The 19,157-nt window shown below is 36.5% G+C and overlaps 1 protein-coding gene across 1 annotated transcript in view; it reads right to left on the bottom strand.

The window, feature by feature from the left end:
- AP3B1 (adaptor-related protein complex 3, beta 1 subunit) overlaps positions 1–19,157 on the bottom strand; it is a 328,165-nt gene that overhangs the window by 71,893 nt on the left and 237,115 nt on the right. The window lies entirely within an intron of this gene.

Genomic DNA, 19,157 nt, shown 5'->3' with positions numbered 1-19,157 from the left:
CATGAAGGAGAAGAAGGTTCTAGAAGGAGAAGGTGAGAATATCTTGAACCTGGGAGGCAAAGGTTGCGGTGAACCGAGATTGCACCATTGCACTCCAGCCTGGGCAACAAGAGCAAAACTCCATGAAGGAGAAGAAGGAGAAGAAGGAGGAGAAGAAGGTGAAGGAGAAGGAAAAGAAGAAGAATCAAATAGATATAATAAAAAATGATAAAGGGGATATTACCACTGACCCCACAGAAATACAAACAAGCATCAGAGAATACTATAAGCACCTCTATGTAAATAAACTGGAAAATCTAGAAGAAATGGGTAAATTCCTGGACACATACACCCTACCAAGACTGAACCAGGAAGAAGTTGAATCCCTGAATAGACCAAAACGTTCTGAAATTGAGGCAGTAAGAAATAGCCTACCAATCCAAAAAAGCCCAGGACCAGATGGTTTTACAGTTGAATTCTACCAGAAATACAAAAAGGAGCTGATACCCTTTCTTCTGAAACTATTCCAAACAATTGAAAAGGAGGGATTCCTCCCTAACTCATTTTTAAGAAGCCAGCATCATCCTGATACCAAAACCTGTCAGAGATAACAACAAAAAAAGAAAACTTCAGGCCAATATACCTGATGAACATCAATGCAAAAATCCTCAATAAAATAATGGCAAACCAAATCCAGCAGCATGTCAGAAAGCTTACCCACCATGATTAAGTCAGCTTCATATCCAGCATGCAAAGCTTGTTCAACATATGCAAATCAATAAACATAATTCATCACATAAACAGAACTAAGGACAAAAACCACATGATTATCTCAACAGATGCAGAAAAGGCCTCCGACAAAATTTAATATTCATTCATGTTAAAAACTCTCAATAAACTAGGTATTGATGGAACATACCTCAAAATTATTAAGTCATTTATGGCAAACCCACTGCCAATTATCATACTGAATGGGCAAAAGCTGGAAGCATTCCCCTTGAAAACCAGACAAGGATGCTCTCTCTCTCACCACTCCTATTCAACATAGTATTGGAAGCTCTCGCCAGGTCAGTCAGGCAAGAGAAAGAAATAAAGGGTACTAAAATAGGAAGACAGGAAGTCAAACTGCCTCTGTTTGCAGATGACATGATCTTATATCTAGAAAACCCATCATCTCAGCTCAAAAGCTTCTTAAGCTGATAAGCAACTTTAGCAAAGTCTCAGTATACAAAATCAATGTGCAAGAATCACAAGCATTCCTATACACCAACAACAGAAAAGCAGAGAGCCAAATCATGAATGAACTCCCATTCACAATTGCTACAAAGAGAATAAAATACCTAGGAATATAGCTAACAAGGGAAGTGAAGGATCTCTTCAAGAAGAACTACAAACCACTGCTCAAGAAAATCAGAGAGGACACAAACAAATGGAAAAACATTCCATGTTCATAGATAGGAAGAATCACTATCATGAAAATGGCCATACTGCCCAAAGTAATTTATGGATTCAATGCTATTCCCATTAAACTACCATTGACATTCTTCATAAAATTAGAAAAAACTACTTTAAAATTCACATGGAACCAAAAAGAGCCTGTATAGCCAAGACAATTCTAAGCAAAAAGAACAAAGCTGGCAGTATCACTCTAGCTGACTTCATTCAAACTATACTACAAGGCTACAGTAACCCAAACAGCATGGTACTGGTACAAAAACAGACACATAGACCAATGGAATAAAATGGAGAACTCAGAAATAAGACCACACATCTACAACCATCTGATCTTTGACAAACCAGACAAAAACAAGCAATGGGGAAAGGATTCCCTATTTAATAAAAGGTACTGGGAGAAGTGGCTAGCCATATCCAGAAAATTAATACTGGATTCCTTTCCTTACACCTTATACAAAAATTAACTCAAGATGGAATAAAAACTTAAATGTGGTTGGGCGTGGTGGCTCATGCCTGTAATCCCAGCACTTTGGGAGGTCGAGCCAGGTGGATTACCTGAGGTCAGGAGTTCAAGAACAGCCTGGCCAATGTGGTGAAACCCCGCCTCTAGTAAAAATACAAAAATTAGCCACGTATGGTGGTGCACACCTGTAATCCCAGATACTTGGGAGGCTGAGGCAGAAGAATCACTTGAACTTAGGAGGTGGAGCTTGCAGTGAGCCGAAATCACGCTACTGCACTCCAGCCTGGGCAACAGAGTGAAACTCCATCTCAAGAAAAAAAAAAAAAAAAAACTAAAATGTAAAACCCAAAACTGTAAACACCCTAAAAGAAAATCTAGGCAATACCATTTAGGACACAGGCACAGGCAAAGATTTTATGATGAAAATGTCAAAAGCAACTACAATAAAACCAAAAATTGACAAATGGGATCTAATTAAATGAAAGAGCTTTTGCACAGCAAAAGAAACTATCATCAGAGTGAACAAGCAACCTACAGAATGGGAGAAGATTTTTGCAATCTATCCATCTGAACAAGGTCTAATATCCAGAATTTAAAAGGAAATTAAACAAATTTACAAGAAAAAAACAAACAATGCCATTAAAAAGTGGGCAAAGGACATGGACAGACACTTCTCAAAAGAAGACATTTATGTGGCCAACAAACATGAAAAAAAGGTCATCACTGATGATTAGAGAAATGCAAAGCAAAACCACAATGAAACACCATCTCATGCCAGGCGGAATGGCAATTATTAAAAAGTCAAGAAACAACAGATGCTGGCAAAGCTATGGAGAAATAGGAATGCTTTTACACTGTTGGTGGAAATGCAAATTAGTTCAACTATTGTGGAAGACAATGTGGTGATTCTTCAACGATCTAGAGGCAGAAATACCATTTGATCCACCAATCCCATTACTGGGTATATACCCAAAAGAATATAAATCATTCTGTTATAAAGATCCATGCACACATATGTTCATTGCAGCACTGTTCACAATAGCAAAGACACGGAATCAACCCAAATGCCCATCTATAATAGATGGATAAAGAAAATGTGGTACATATACTCCATGAAATACTACGCAGTCATAAAAAGGAACAAGATCATGTCCTTGACAGGGATATGGCTGGAGCTAGAAGCCATTATCCTCAGCAAACTAACACAGGAACAGAAAACCAACCACTGCATGTTCTCACTTATAAGTGGGAGCTGAACAATGAGAACACATGGACACGGGGAAGGGAACAACATACACTGGGGTCTGTCGAGGGGCATGGGAGGAGGGAGAATATCAAGATAAATAGCTAATGCATACTGGCCTTAATACCTAGGTGATGGGTTGATACTGCAGCAAACCACCATGGCACATATTTACCTATGTAACAAACCTGCACATCTTGTACATGTATCCTGGAACTTAAATAAAATAAAAATAAACATTAAAAAAAAACAATAGATTAAACTGATAGCAGTGTTAATGGGTTCTATACTAATGACTCTGGAAAACAGGAAGGATTAATTCATTCAAAACACATTTGAGGGGCACCTATTATGTATTAAGCACTTGGAATATAAAAAGGTCCTGTCCTATCTTCCAGAAACTCAGGCTCCAATATCATTACATCTATATTTCTAATGTAAAAGACAAGGCAATCCTTCCCCTGTGCTGATGATGTTTACTGAAGCTATTTGAAGTCTCTCCACTTAATTTCTTCTTTTTTAATTTGAGATGGAGCCTCGCTGTGTTGCCCAGGCTGGAGTGCAGTGGCATGATTTCGGCTCACTGTAAGCTCAACCTCCTGGGTTCACACCATTCTCCTACTTCAGCCTCCCGAGTAGCTGGGACTACAGGCGCCCGCCACCATGCCCGGCTAACTTTTTGTATTTTTAGTAGAGATGGGGTTTCACTGTGTTAGCCAGGATGGTCTCGATCTCCTGACCTCGTGATCTGACCACCTCAGCCTCCCAAACTGCTGGGATTACAGGCATGAGCTACCACGCTCGGCCTCTCCACTTAATTTCTTTAGATTTCTAGAAATTCAGAGTTGGAAGGGACTCTAGAAATAATCTCTTCCTGTTCCCTAATTTCATAGATGACAGCCTGAACAGAATTTAAATTTTGATGTACTGGTTTATATTTATAAGATATTGTGTTGGGTCACATATTCTGTGAAGCATGAATGTCAAATCTTCAGTGAAAACATGTAAATGAATGAGTTTCTGAAATTATGCATTTAAAAACGCATTATGAAAAATTTTCAAATGTATACAGGAGCAGACACACTAATATAATGAACCACTGGGTACTGAGCACTAAATTTCAAAATTACCAACACTTAGCCCATCTTGTTTAATCTAATCTTTTACTCAACTTCTGAATTATTTAAAAGTAAATTCTATACATTATTTCATCAATAAATACTTCAGTTTGTATGTGTAACAGATGAAGATTTTGAAAGAAAACATACAATATTATCACATCTAAAAATGATATAAAACAAAAATGCCTCTAATTTCACCTAAAATACAGTATTCACATTTCCTTGGCTATTTCCCGCATGTCGTTTTAGAGATGAATCAGAATTCAAGAAAGATGCACATATTTGTCTGGCATCGCTTTTAAATCTCTCTTAATCTAAGGTATATGACTTCTAAATTGGAATTTGCTGAAATTTTGTTTTGTTTTTTAGGGGGGAGTATTTATTATTTGCATAAAAGTGTAAAGCAGATCTTCCATATTAACATTTGGATGGGAAAGGTCATAAATTCAGTAACGTAAAACAGCTGCAAGTTTATGGAACTAACCCTTACTGATAGGTTTATAAAAGCTATATATAATTACATTCCCTGAATGATTTGAGTAACAATGTGTCTGATTTTTTTTTTTTTTTTTTTTTTGAGATGGAGTCTTACTCCATCGCCCAGGCTGGAGTGCAATGGTGCAATCTCCGCTCATTACAACCTCTGCCTCCCACGTTCAGGCAATTCTCCTGCCTCAGCCTCCTGAGTAGCTGGGATTACAGGAGCATGCCACCACGCCCGGCTAATTTTTATATTTTTAGTAGAGACAGGGTTTCACCATGTTGTTCAGGCTGCTCTTGAACTCCCGACCTCGTGATCCACCCACCTCAGCCTCCCAAAGTGCTTGGATTACAGGCGTGAGCCACCACGCCCAGCCCAAGTCTGATATATTCTAAGATAAGTGCTTTTTAGTTTTCTTTGATATTAGGGTTATATACTGTACTTGTTTTTACTCCATACTCTCCTGCCTGTAGTAATAAATTCTTAGTGTTCATTGGACATGTATCCTACAGCTAAACTCATTTTCTCTTCCTTCAAAGAGAAATAAAGTTGTTGTAAATATCATAACATCTTCCATGTTCAGGTCAGGTTTCTCATGTTAAGAGATTTAATACTGTTAGAATAAGAATTATTAATTTCCATACCATGCCCTGCCCTGTGTTCAGAAAAAAATTTGGTACACTTTTTAAGGGGAACAGTGGTAACAAAAGTTAACTTGGCTGAACTGTAATTAAGTAATATTTGATACATGATTGACCAATGCATAATCTAAGATACTATAAAGCTTAAAAGCTATATTCTTCATTTCAGTACCACAATTCAACAGTAGCAACAAAATTTGAAATATAGCAATTCATAGTCACACAAAGTTCCATCAAATTTGTGTGACTATGAACTGCTTTTTTAAATGCATAATTTCAGACCATGAACTGTTTTTTAAAAGACGGAATTTCAGAAACTCATTTATTTATACATTTTCACTGAAGATGACAAAACTGCCTGAAAAGATGAATCTTTTAAAAACAAACTACATTTTAAAAATAAGTTATATTTTAAAAATCATCTTATTTCCTACTGTGGTACATTTAATTATAATAAAAGCTAAAAATCATAATCGTAAGGAAAAGTGGATAGATGTTCAGTGAACTCTCAGCTCTGAAATGAGTGAACTCACAGCCAGTGGAACTACTTACCACAAAGGAGGAGGAAGGGACGATGAAAGGCCCAAGGCTTTCTTTACCACAACCTCTTTAATCCTTCAATCTCTTGCAGATTTATGTGCATGTTTCCTTTGTTTTTTTGGGTGACCTGGGTTTTTTGCCACAAATAATTGCTAGTTCATTAATAACTATAATTAGCATCTGATCCAGTGGATTTGTCACTGTGGGGAATTTTACTGTAATACTAACAAGTAACATTATGAGTACCAACTGCCAGTTAGGACAAACTGGCACATATTTGCTTAAGCCAATTAAAAAACATTTTGCAATAAAAAATCTCCAACTAAAAATTAATAACAACCTCTTTTTAAAAAGTAGCTCCTTTTAGTAATCTAGGAAAAGGAGAGATGAAAATGGTCTGTTATGAGTCCCTTAGAAGTAGCACAGAAATTGAAAGATCAAGCAGCAGGATGACATACCTTAAGGTTTAATTTAAGAATTAAAGCAACCTCATACCCAGAGGAGAATTGAATAAAGGAATAAGATGGGACGTGGCTAGGCAATGGAAGCACAAAATACTGTCACACTTTAATTTAAAAATGTTTTCAATTTAAGCAGACCCAGGCCAGTGATTTTTTCATTATTTTTACCACAGTTCCATGACTACTGACATTTTCATCAGAACAAATAAAGGATTTCTCCTAAATTTAAAATGACAAAATTATTTTTAATTTTGACTTACAATTTCTCCCTCTTCCAAACTCAAAGGAATTTGATCTTAGCTGGACTTGTCTCTTAGCCTGGGGCCTGAATATACCTTAACTTTATAAAGTATTAAAAAAAAAAAATTTAAAGATAGTTCTTCGCCAGGTGTGGTGGCTCACACCTGTAATCCCAGCACTTTGGAAGGCTGAGACGGGCAGATCACCTAAGGTTGGGAGTTCGAGACCAGCCTGACCAACATGAAGAAACCCCATCTCTACTAAAAATACAAAATTAGCTGGGCGTGGTGGCTCATGCCTGTAGTCCCAGTTACTCAGGAGGCTGAGGCAGGAGAATTGCTTGAACCTGGGAGGCGGAGGTTGCAGTGAGCTGAGATTGCGCCATTGAACAGCCTGGGCAACAAGAGCAAAACTCTGTCTCAAAAAACAATAAGATAGTTCTTCTCCTATATTAGAAAAACTTTATCATATATTATCATTTTTTGAATGAGATCACATATTCATGAAACGTCTGATATATAACTTAGTAAATGTACATATTCAACAAAGACGTCCCTCAAAGCAATCTCTCCTTGCAGACCAATTTAAAAAAAGTCTAGCACTCTGCCAATATAAGAGATTGGAAAACAAAACTAAAATACCCTAGTGGCAATTAAAAGAGAGTGAGGAGGAGAACTGGTAGGGGGGTGGTTGGGGAGGATATATCTAAGATAAGACTAGTCAAGAGAAACTGAAATCCTAAATACAATGCAACTAACTTCAATCATAATAGTTATTATTATATGCACAATTATCCTAATAATTCCAAATACTGTTTTAGATTTCAGATGGAGTGAATCAGATACTTCTTCATGAATTATGGTTTCTTTTTTTCTTATTATTGTTTTAAAACCAACAGAGTGACTTCCACACCAAAAAAAGGCCTGAGAAGAGTCTTCTCTGTTTCCCAATTGAGTTCCTACAACACAAACTGGGTCAGGGACTTATCCCTAACTCACGGAGAGTTATAACTCCACTGGCTGCCAATTTTCGACAATGGCAAAAATCTGTAAGCCTACTTGCTAGCCAATTTTCCATACTCTTTTGATAAGGAATCTAATAAGACAAATGATAAAAACTGCAGAAGCTACATTTGCTTTGTGGCTTTTCTTTGTACCACTCTGGGTGCCCAAATTCAAGTGGATTACAAATGGGGTTGCTTCTTCCTATCCTTCAGCCTATAAATCCACGGGGAGCTGGAAGGCATGAGTACAGGGCTTCTTGGTCATGCTGTCAAACTTAATGTCATCTTTTTGCTGGTCATAGGAAATTCCGTGCTAGCTACCGACATTCCATGCTAGCTTCACCCTGGCATCGTCATCAAGTGACAAAGTGATGGTCCTTAATGCCAATTCAAGGAAAGCAAATGGCATAGAGTACAGATGATGAAAATCATCCTTCTACCTCTTGCTGAAGGAGAAAAGTAGTTCCAGTATCTAAATCTTAAGCTGTGTCAAATATTGAAAGTAACTCTTTTAGGTTTTAAGTTATAATGGTACAGAGGAAAAAAGGTGGAAATGTGGAGTTTAGCAAATGTCAAATAATAGTGTTCATGTTCATAACCAGAGAAATAATGACAAATAAAGACAACTTGTATCTACAGATACTTCCAAATAGGCAAAACTATGTTACAAAAAGCAAAGCGCTTGGTATATTGTAATTACGTACTTTGAGGCAATTTTTCTTTATTTTCCCAGTCAACTATAAACTTTCTCAGGGCAGGAAGCTTGCCCATCTTGTTTACCACTATATCCATGGCTTCATATTCTGGTCTGAATAAACACATGTGGGATGAATAAAACACTTAATTGGCATATGTGTAGTAAGGAATTTGACCTAACCTCAAGAGAGCTTAGGACTTTCTCTTAGCTCTTGAGAGGCCACCTCTAAACCCTTGGAATTTCCCCAGTGATAAAAGTGTCTTTGTTATTCATGGTGGGCCCTTTGGGACCACACCTGATAATTTATGCCACTGAGGTGACTCATGACGGGCCCTCAGATAGCTTATGCTAAGGAGATAACTCAGGATAAGGCTGGCCAAGCTAGAAAGACCAACCATGTGATTAGAGGGTTGGGGCGCTGAGCCACTTAATATCAGACTGACCTCTAGAGACAGGGGAGGGCTGGAGACTGAGTTCAACTATGTGGCTAGAGTTCAACCATGTGGCAACAGTTCAAACAATCAAGGCTATATGATGAAGCCTCAATAAAAACTCTGGATGTCGAGGTTCAGCGAGCTTCCCTGGCTGGCAATACTCCATGCATATTGCCAGATTTTCATGCCAGTAGGGTAACCTAAAAGTTTCACATTTGGAACCCTCCCAGAATCTGCCCTAGGTGTATCTTCCTTTGGCTGGTTCTAATTTTTATCATTTTGCTAAAACTGTAATCCTAAGCACAGTGCTTTTCTGAGTTCTCTGAGTTGTTCTAGAAAATTACTGAACTGGCAAGTGGTTTTGGGAAACCCGTAAAGTTACAGTTGGTGTCAGAAATCTTGGGCCAACTTAGTCTGGAGGACTGTGCCTTTAACCTTGAGTTTGGCTACCTCCAAGTGACATATAACAACAAATTAGGCCTTTTTGTTTGTTTGCTTCATGGATTGTTCTTGAAATTCCTTACTATTTCTCAGTGTACCACTTTTACATTTTGAAATGATCACTTTTCTTCATGAGCCTTCCTGTGCCATCCAAAATTAAATTCCACTTAGGGTGTGTGATCCATAAGGATCAAATCTGTTATCTTTATGGTAGCAAGTCAGAGCTCCCTCACTAATTTGCCACAAATGGGTCAGAGGTGTGCTGTGATACTGCCCCACATGAATCCCCAAGGCCAACTGGGGCCTGTGGTAGCTGGAGCTCCTGGACTTGGCTGCCTTTAACCTCCTTCAGCATTCTCTGTGTACCCTAGAATACACTATAGGTATTGCCACTTTTCTACATGTACTGGGACACAAAAAGATTGGAAAACAAGTTAAGGAATCATTACTACAATTTTCCCATGACAGTGTGTCACCAACATACTTCTCAATATCAGATCTGGTTACACATGCTACACTTAAGCCCTACATTGAACTACTGTTTCAGCAATACTCCAGTTCTTTCATACCCCAACCCTTCAGGTATACTAGTTTCTCTGCTAGGAATGTCATTCTTCTACTCCAGCCACCTAGGCAAATTCATTCTTCCAGATTCAGTTCCAAGGTTACATATGTATATCTTCTCTAAGAGATCTTTGTCACCCAGGAGCACTTGGTGGACTTGTCTCTAGCTCAGCATTTACTACATTAATGATTTGTCTGTTATCCTCAGTAACCTGTGAGTTTCCTGACAACATGCTCTATGACTCACCTCCCTTTTTCACTCCTTTTATTTGGCCTTTTTCTTTGTTGTCTCCTAAAGCATGATGTTCCCTAGGATTCCATCTTCATTTGTCTCTTCTCACCCACAAGGTTTCCCTTGTGTTCCTCTACCTTAAACTATTACCCATAACCTGTGCATATGCTTGTATTCTAATTAGTTGGCCCTAATTTTTCACTAAAATCCAGAATGGATTTTACCTTCTTACTGGACGTCTCCAACTTGGTGTTCCAAAAGCACCTCAGAGTAACATGTTCCAAACAAAATTTCAATGTCATTGTCCTTTCCTTCTCCTTATTTTCTATCTTAGTTAACTGGGTACCACTATCCAGATAATCATTCCAGTGGAAATCTCAGTTATCCATCTAAAAGTTACCAAATTATCCCTTTGTTCTCTTCCTATCCAATTAGTCTTTCACACAACTTTATAAAACAAAGATCTGATTACTATCGATGACCTGCTCTAAAATCTTCAGAACTCCTTTCAAACTGTTTCACAATATGACTTTCAATCAGTAGCTACTTCGCTCTCCACCAAAACATATATTTTGTATACCAGCTATATCTAGCTATAGAATTTCTCAAAAGTATAATATGTATTTTATCTTTTCTCTTTCATCTGGCCATGCCCTGGGCTGAAATACGCATCTCCTCTTCTTCCCTGTTGGTAAACTCAATCATTCTCCAAGAACCAACACAAATACCGCTATCCAAGTCCATATTGATAGGCACTCATTGCAGAATTACTTGCTCTCTTCTCTGCACTCCTATAACGAAGTTTTCTAGTTTTTTTCATTCACTAAACTGTGAGCTCCTTTAGGAAGGGACTATGTTTTATTAACCTGTTACCTGTAATTCCTAGCATAGTGATTTAGTCATACTGTGTTCAATAAAGTTATCTTTTAAGTAAATGAAATTAAACTATAATAAAGCCTTTCAGTCTGCATGTATGTTAGAATGCAAATATCTAGAGAATCTCACTGATATCTATGAACAACACAAACATTAGGGAAACATGTGTTGTTATCTGCCTTATGGATTTCAGATATGAAAGCTCTTAGGTGTTGCAAATTTTTATGGGCTATATTCATAAATACATTGCAAAATGCAAGCCATAAGTAATACAGCTAGTATTCCACCATCTGAAAGTTAGACCATCTGTGTCTGGGTTTGTCAAAGGCAAATCTTGCTTTAAACTCTTATTAGAGTACTGTCAATTCTTCTGTTTTTTAAAAAGGTACCATCCATAATCAACTACATGGCTAACATAAGTTAAAATTCTTTTTGAAATAAAATCTAAAGGGTTGAAATATTTCTATTTCACTACAATTTTCTTATATAATTCCTTGAAACAGGAATCTTAAGACATTTTCTTTTTTACAAAAGAATTTTACTGAAAGAGAACCCTCATTAATTTGAACTCTAATTGAGAATTTAAGAAAACTAAGCATGGAATGAAGGATGGACTAAGTTTGTACCATCTAGGAAGGAAAAGTCCTATCATGGAGCAAATATGATTTTACAGGACATATAAATGCATTTCATTAATTAAATAATTTTAAGGAGTTTACCACATATGGTATACACATACAAAGATTGATTTAGCATATAATTATAAAGGAAAGCAAAAAGATATGGAAGAAAAGGAATGGAATTTGGAAGTACAAACCCCGGACTCAAGTATTAAGTGTACTATTGATAGTTTCATTTTAGTTAAACTTTGGATTTTAGTTTATATTTAACGTAGCTCACATTTATAACAACCCATATATAAATTAATTCAAGCAAAGAAATATAAAGAACATATTAAAACAAAAACAAAGAGCCAACGTCCCTCCCCCTTCGAGCATCATGAGTAAAACTTTAAAAATCTGAATGACAATACCAAGTATACCCCTCCCAGATTGCATTCCTCTTTGCTTCCAGCATTAGAGGTAACCAGAATTTGCATTTGGTGTTTGCCAGTTGCAAGTATGGTTTTATTTGTTTTATTGTTTATTTATATTTTTGAGATGGAGTTTTGCTCTGTCCCCCAGGCTGGAGTGCAGTGGTGCAATCTCGGCTCACTGCAAGCTCCACCTCCTGGGTTCACACCATTCTCCTGACTCAGCCTCCCAAGTAGCTGGGATTATAGGCGCCCGCCACCACGCCAGGCTAATTTTTTGTATTTTTAGTAGAGACAGGGCTTCACCGTGTCAGCCAGAATGGTCTCAATCTCCTGACCTCGTGATCTGCCTGCCTTGGCCTCCCAAAGTGCTGGGATTACAGGCGTGAGCCACCACACCCGGCCACAAGTATGGTTTTAAACATTTTCCACATATGTATGCATCAATCAATCAAATAATTCTACATACTTTTATACTTTCTACAAATAGCTTCCTATTATATGTATTCTTTTGTAATGTTCCTGTTTATTTATTTATTTGACAGGTCTCACTCAGTCACCCAGGCTGGAATGCAGTGGTGCCATCCTGGCTCTTGACAACCACCGCCTCCTAGGCTCAAGTGATCCTCCCACCTCAACCTCCCGAGTAGCTGGAGCCACAGGTGCATGCCACCATGCCCTGCTAATTTTTGTATTTTTTGTAGAGATGGGGTTTTGCCATGTTGACCAGGCTAGTCTAGAAGTCCTGGGCTCAAGCAATCTGCCTGCCTCAGCCTCCCAAAGTGCTGGGATTACAGGTGTGAGCCACTGTGCCCAGCCTGTAACGTTTCTTACTATTGTTTCTGAGATTTGTCTAACAGGTATTTCCAGTTCATTAATTTTAACAATTGGCACAGTATTCCATTGTATTTGCATGCCACAATTTATATATCTATTCTAGTGATAGATGTAGTTTCCAATTTTCTTTTTTTTTTTTTTTTTTTGCTCTTACAATGTGTCAGTGAACATTCTTGCATGTTTTCATGTGTAGCCACATTGATTAGTGAGTCATGGAGAATACATTATTCAACTGGAGTGAATATTTCCAAATTACTCTCTGAAATACCCACTAGGTATGCGTCCATTTTTTTTTTTTTTTGCAAACACACTGTTAAAACTAATTTTCAGAGAAGCCTACTTTTCACTTTAAAACATTTTAAAATAAGCTTCCTGTTTTTTTACAAAACCCAACAACCCTCATATGCAACCATTCAATAATTGTAATACGCACACATATTTTAGATTTGATTTAAGCTAGGTTAATACAATCAATGGTATGAAAATATGATTGGTGGAAAAACCTTTGATTGGTTGGTAACTGGATGAAGTGAAAACCAACTAAACAATGGTTTCACCAATGGTACTCTCTCTTTGATACACCTGTGAGCAGACCCGGTGAAATATTAGGCAAGTAAATTTTCAGTTGGAGTAAAGGATAGCTTGATCATTTCAAAACACAAATGGATGGCCCTAAGATCAGGATTTAGGGAAAAGCCATAGATGTTGATTCAGGGTATCCTTGAGTTATTATTGCTAGACTTGGGAGCCTTATTCAATAACCAATTCCCTAGTCTTAAAGAAGAGAAGACAAAGAACAAGATGAGAGATGGCTTAACCCGCTGATAATTTGGCTTCGGTTCATGGCGTGTTAATGTTTTTTTCAGCACAGAATAGGACACAAGAAGAGACATACTTGGATGCAAGATGTGCAAATTCCTGCTGAGCCTATTTTTCATAGCATTACTTCATTATTTTATAGGACATGTGAATTACTGTAACACTATCTTTGGCTGTATTAAAGAGGTATATAGGAAACAAAAGAAGTTTGTTATTAAGGAATGATATGTACCACTCACTGCTCCTTTTACATGATTTTAGGAATATAACTATTTGTAGTCTTTTCCTTAACTCGGTAAGACACTGAAGGTATTCAAGAAATTTAACTTTCTTTTCTCTTTTAAGTTCTGAGGAAGAGAAAAATTATGAAATCAATCCCAAACATTTTAGAGCAAACTGATAATTACTTTTAGTATGAATTCTTTGCAACAAAAAAAAAAGTTATAATCCCATAACAAGCTTTCAGGATTGGCATGCAGTAACTTCTGCCCGATTTAGATATGTCCAGTACAAAAATGGCCAACTTTGCTGGGCAGACTAAGCAATAATCCTTTCTGTACAGTAAGGGTTTTTCAGTCCCTGATTCTGCAGATTCTGGTGCTTCCTGAGGACCTTATGTTTTTGTTTCACGGAGTCACTTTTCCTGCATAGTTCTAGTATCCAATTTGAGGGCTGGAGGAAGGGAAAGAAATGGAATAGATGACATCAACCCTATGTTATTACTGAACATAAAGGCCTTGGAGCCTCTCTACCCTGTCAATCCCAATTTTGACTGAATCCTTCCTCCTATAGTTTACATCTAGGCCAAGATCCTCAAATCTGAATCTATTATCTGTTGCCAAATCACTATCCCACTTGTTCCAGGGCCATTGGACTAGATTTCAGGGTTTACAGCTACAAAATAGAATTCAAACATTTTCAGGATCATTATTTCATTTGATTTTCATTTTTAAAAAAGGTGTCTAGGATAAGTATTATCTCCATTTTGTAAATTAAAAAATGGAAGTTTATACAAGTCAAAGAATTGCTCAAAGTCACAATGATAATAAACACAGCTCAGTTAAGGGTAAAAACCAGGTCTTTGGGCTCCAGATTCAACGCATTTCACAAATGTCACTCTGTCTTTCTAAATGAGTTCTTAGCATTTTAAGGTGGAACTCTAAAAGTGTATTTCCACATAAACCCCCTGACTTGTGATTACATGCTAAAGAATCATAGATAGTATACCTCCATTATGGTATTATGGTGTTTGGGGATTGCCTTGGGAGCCTTTTTTTTTTTTTTTTTTTTTTTTTTTAAAGACGGAGTTTCCCTCGCATTGCCCAAGCTGGAGTGCAATGGTGCAATCTTGGCTCATTGCAACCTCCACCTCCGGGGTTTAAGCGATTCTCCTGTCTCAGCCTCCCAAGTAGCTGGGATTACAGGTGCGTGCCACCACCCCAGGCAAATTTTTTGTATTTTTAGTAGAACATGTTAGCCAAGCTAGTCTCTAACTCCTGACCTCAGGTGACCTGCCCACCTTGGCCCCCCAAAGTGTTGGGATTACAGGTGTGAGCCACCGCACCCGGCCACCTTGAGAACCTTGTAACCTAGGAAGGTCAGACTCTGATTTTTCCATAAAAACATAATCTTAAATAGTAAGTGAATAAATATAGTTTCTTACACAACTAGTTTGAGAAGAAACAAAAAATGCAAAGGATGAGTCAAGGTTTCATGTTGATGTTTACCAGTTAAAGCAGAACATACACTAAAATAGATAACTTTAACTGTTTTATTCACTTTAATATTTTTGTGACCCAAATATACAAAGTAATTTAAAGCATAACAGATCAAAGTTTCACTCAGTGTTTCTAATACCAGAGGTGAACAAGTTATTCTTATTTCACATTTATTCTTACACACAAAATTGTCTTTTTCCCCTATTCTTTTTTCATCCCTGCAGGAAGCATACATTTTAAGGACTGATGTTTGTATTTACAGGGCTTTATTTAAACTCGTGACCTAATAATAATCCAGTAAAAAAAAATTTACCAAGTTAACCAGTTTGTTCACTGAAATACTACAGCAGGAACTAAAATGTTCTCTCGATGGAGCTATCTGTTGGCCAATGGCCAGTCTCTGGCAAGACTAAAACATGCTGTGTTTATAGATAATATCTATTATAGAGTTTAAAAAACTAAAGCCTTTCCTTATAATGATAATAATGTTTGTCAGGCATTATTTTTTAAAATCTCTATGTCCTGAATATATAATACAAAGGATAAGAACAAATAGTGACTTTTTTAATTAGAAAAATATTTGGTGTGAAATAAGCAATTGCTCTTTGGGTTTCATTGTAAATATTTTGTTAATTGAAAAAATCTCAAATACATAAGGAAAACAAATAACATTTACTAGAATAAATAAAAATTATAGATGGACTAGAAAGTCATCATATAAACTAAAAAATGTTTCACCTCTTTATTTTAACAAACTTATTCAAATTATCCCAGTGACATTGTTTTCATTAATTCCAAATTCCATCTTAGGTTCATACGCACATAGAATATCAGAGTTAAAAGGAAACACGGAAATTTGTCTTGCTATCATTTCATAGTTGAAAAAAAACCAAATGATTTGCTCAATATCACCCAACTAATTAGTAGTGGTGATCTAGAAAGACAGATATCAGATGGGTCAATAAAAAGGAATCTGGCTGAGCGTGGTAGCTCACTTGAGCCCAGGAGTTTGAGACCAGCCTGGGCAACATGGCAAAACTCCAGCTCTACCAACAAAAATTTAAAAATTAGTCAACAAATTAGCCATATCTACCAACAAAAATATAAAAATCAGGGTGTGGTGCCAGACAGCTGTAGTCCCTGCTACTCGGGAGGCTGAGGTAGAAGGATGGCTTGAATCCAGGAAGCAGAGATTGCAGTGAGCCAAGATCGCACCACTATACTCCAACCTGAGCGACAGAGCCAGACCCAAAGAAAAGAAGAGAAAAGAAAAAGAAAGAGAAAAGGAAGAGGAAACGGAAAAGGAAAAGGACCCAAACAAATAAAAAGGAATCCTCATCATTCATATATGTGCTTTCCATTTCTATTTTAAAAGTACTGCTTTTCGGGTAATAGATGTGTTACATCTTGATTAAGAGAAAATGGAAGATATTTAAATATATGTAAAAGAAAATCAAATCTAAAACATCCATAATCTCACCATTCATAAAAGCTCTTAAAATTATGATGCAGTTTCTTCTACTCTTTCAATTTCCCTGTATTTGAAAACAGTACAATTGTACAATTTTACAAAATTGAGATATATACATAACATTTTGTATCCCTTTTTCCACCTTACATTATACCATATTTTATCTTATTAAAATATATAATAAAATCTTAATAATTGTACAAAATTCCTTAAATTGTTTTTGTATACTTTTTGTAACCATCACTACTATCACTAGACATTTAGGTTTAAACAACCATGCACACAAATCTTTGTAATTCTAATTATTTCCTTAGAAGAAGAATCTAGACATGAGATTACCTGGTCAAAAGGTATACATATTTTGATGGCTTTTTATACAGATGGCCCAATTGCCATCCAGAATGATGTAATAATTTATACTTTTACCAGTGGAGCAGTGTATAATGCCTGCTTCATTGCATACCTCAGCAACAACAGATGTTGGTTTTTGTGATTTTTGCTAATGTTACAGGCAAGATGGTTCTTTAAATCTACATTTATTCATTACTACCACTGAACCTTTTTCACATATTATCATCATCTATATTTCCTCCTCTATGAATAATGTGTTTATATCGTTTGTCCGCTTTTAAAAATGTTTTATTGAAGTACAATATACATAAAGTATACATATCTTAAGTGAAAAGCTCAATGATTTTTTTCATAAACTGAATACACCCATGTAACAGCTCCCAGATCAAAAGACAGAACGTTATCAGCACCTGAGAAGCTACTCTTGTTTTTCCTTATAAGCACTAATTCTCCTAGGAGTAAGCACTATTCTGATTTGTTATATCATAAATTAATTTTTCTGGTTTTTGTCCTTTTGTTCATTTTTATAGTAATAATTTGTTTTAAAAAGTTATCATTTATTATAAATTATAAAACATTTAAACATTACAGAAAAGTACCAAAACAATCAACAAGTCATTCCGAAACCATTCCATCTAAAGCAACTGTTAACCATAGTGAACATGACACTTCTGTACCCACTGACAGATACACAGAGAAACAGACAAATTATCCCTTAGAATGGGACTATAATCTTACTTTGAAGAAAAAGAAATGGAATTAAAACCAGAAAATAAAAAACCCTCCAAAACATCAGATAAATGTTCTTTGAGTATATACAAATCATTAAGAGGTCTGCATTTCATTAAAAACAAAAACAAAAGTGGTTTCAATTTTGCATATTACTGAGTGTTTTCCTACATTGAAAAAATAATTACCATGCATCCTGTCATCGTTCCTCACCTTCTAGTTTTCGTTTCTTATTTTTATCATTTATACTCAATCATACGACCACAATTTTTACAGCTACTGATTCTATTACTTTGAATCACCCTTTCCTTGGTTTCAACAATCAGCAGTATCCCCACTCTTTTTTCTTTAAAGTAGAATCCATAGTAATTTTCATGTTTCAGCATATCTATGTACAGCCTTAATAGTAAGAAGAAAACACAGTTTTCTTGGGTCACAGTCCATTTCCTTTATAAAGTTGCATTAATGATATACATGTAATGAAAATGATAACAGGAAATATTTAGTTATTAGTACGTATCAGTTACTGTTATAAACATTTCATGTTTGTTAATCATTTAATACCAACAACAATCCTATGAGGTAGGTAGCATGATCATTTTACAGATGAAAACAATAGAGGCACTGGAAGGGGAACTGACTTGCCCAAAGTCTCTAATTTGTAAAGTGCAGAACTCTGATTTGAACACAGGGAACCTGAATCAAGAGCCTGTGCTTCTCACCGCTACATAATGCTTTGACGTTTGCAGCTAGGACACGACTGGAGGGAGGGACAGTAAAGGATGCCGCTAGCTTTAAGGAGTGAAGGCCAGGAATGCTAGATGTTCGTGGTAATGAATAGGGCAGATCCTGACGATACAGACTGTACCATGTCCCTCACAAAAGCTCTGTTTCCTACTATGAGAAAATGAAACTATTAACATTCAAATGTCTTGTTAAACATTCGTGAGGTGAAAACGTGCTTAAAATTACTTGATCCTAGAACATTTCACACAAAATACGAAGTTTTTCTTCTCTTTGGCAAGATTTTAAAAGGTTCAGTTTTCCAGGAATGCAACTACTTTGGTGCAGAAAAACTGTTCAGTGTTTGGAAAACTATGTCACTGATGGCAATACCGCAACCCATAGCATTTGAGTTGCCGAACAACACACCTATATAAATCTGCACATATAGTTTTCACATTCATGAGTTCTATATATGAGTGCCAGCATCATTTAACTACTTCTAGTGTAGTCATGGTCAAACAGTTACATATCATTGAAAATACTAGTTTATTATATGTTACTTTTATTTTTTCTATTCAACTAGGACAACATGTTGACTTTAA

The sequence above is a fragment of the Mandrillus leucophaeus genome, unplaced genomic scaffold, assembly GCF_000951045.1.
Source record: "Mandrillus leucophaeus isolate KB7577 unplaced genomic scaffold, Mleu.le_1.0 Scaffold114, whole genome shotgun sequence".
Lineage (NCBI taxonomy): Eukaryota > Metazoa > Chordata > Mammalia > Primates > Cercopithecidae > Mandrillus > Mandrillus leucophaeus.
Note: the sequence above shows the minus strand (reverse complement) of the source record. Positions and strands in the feature narration are given on the sequence as shown.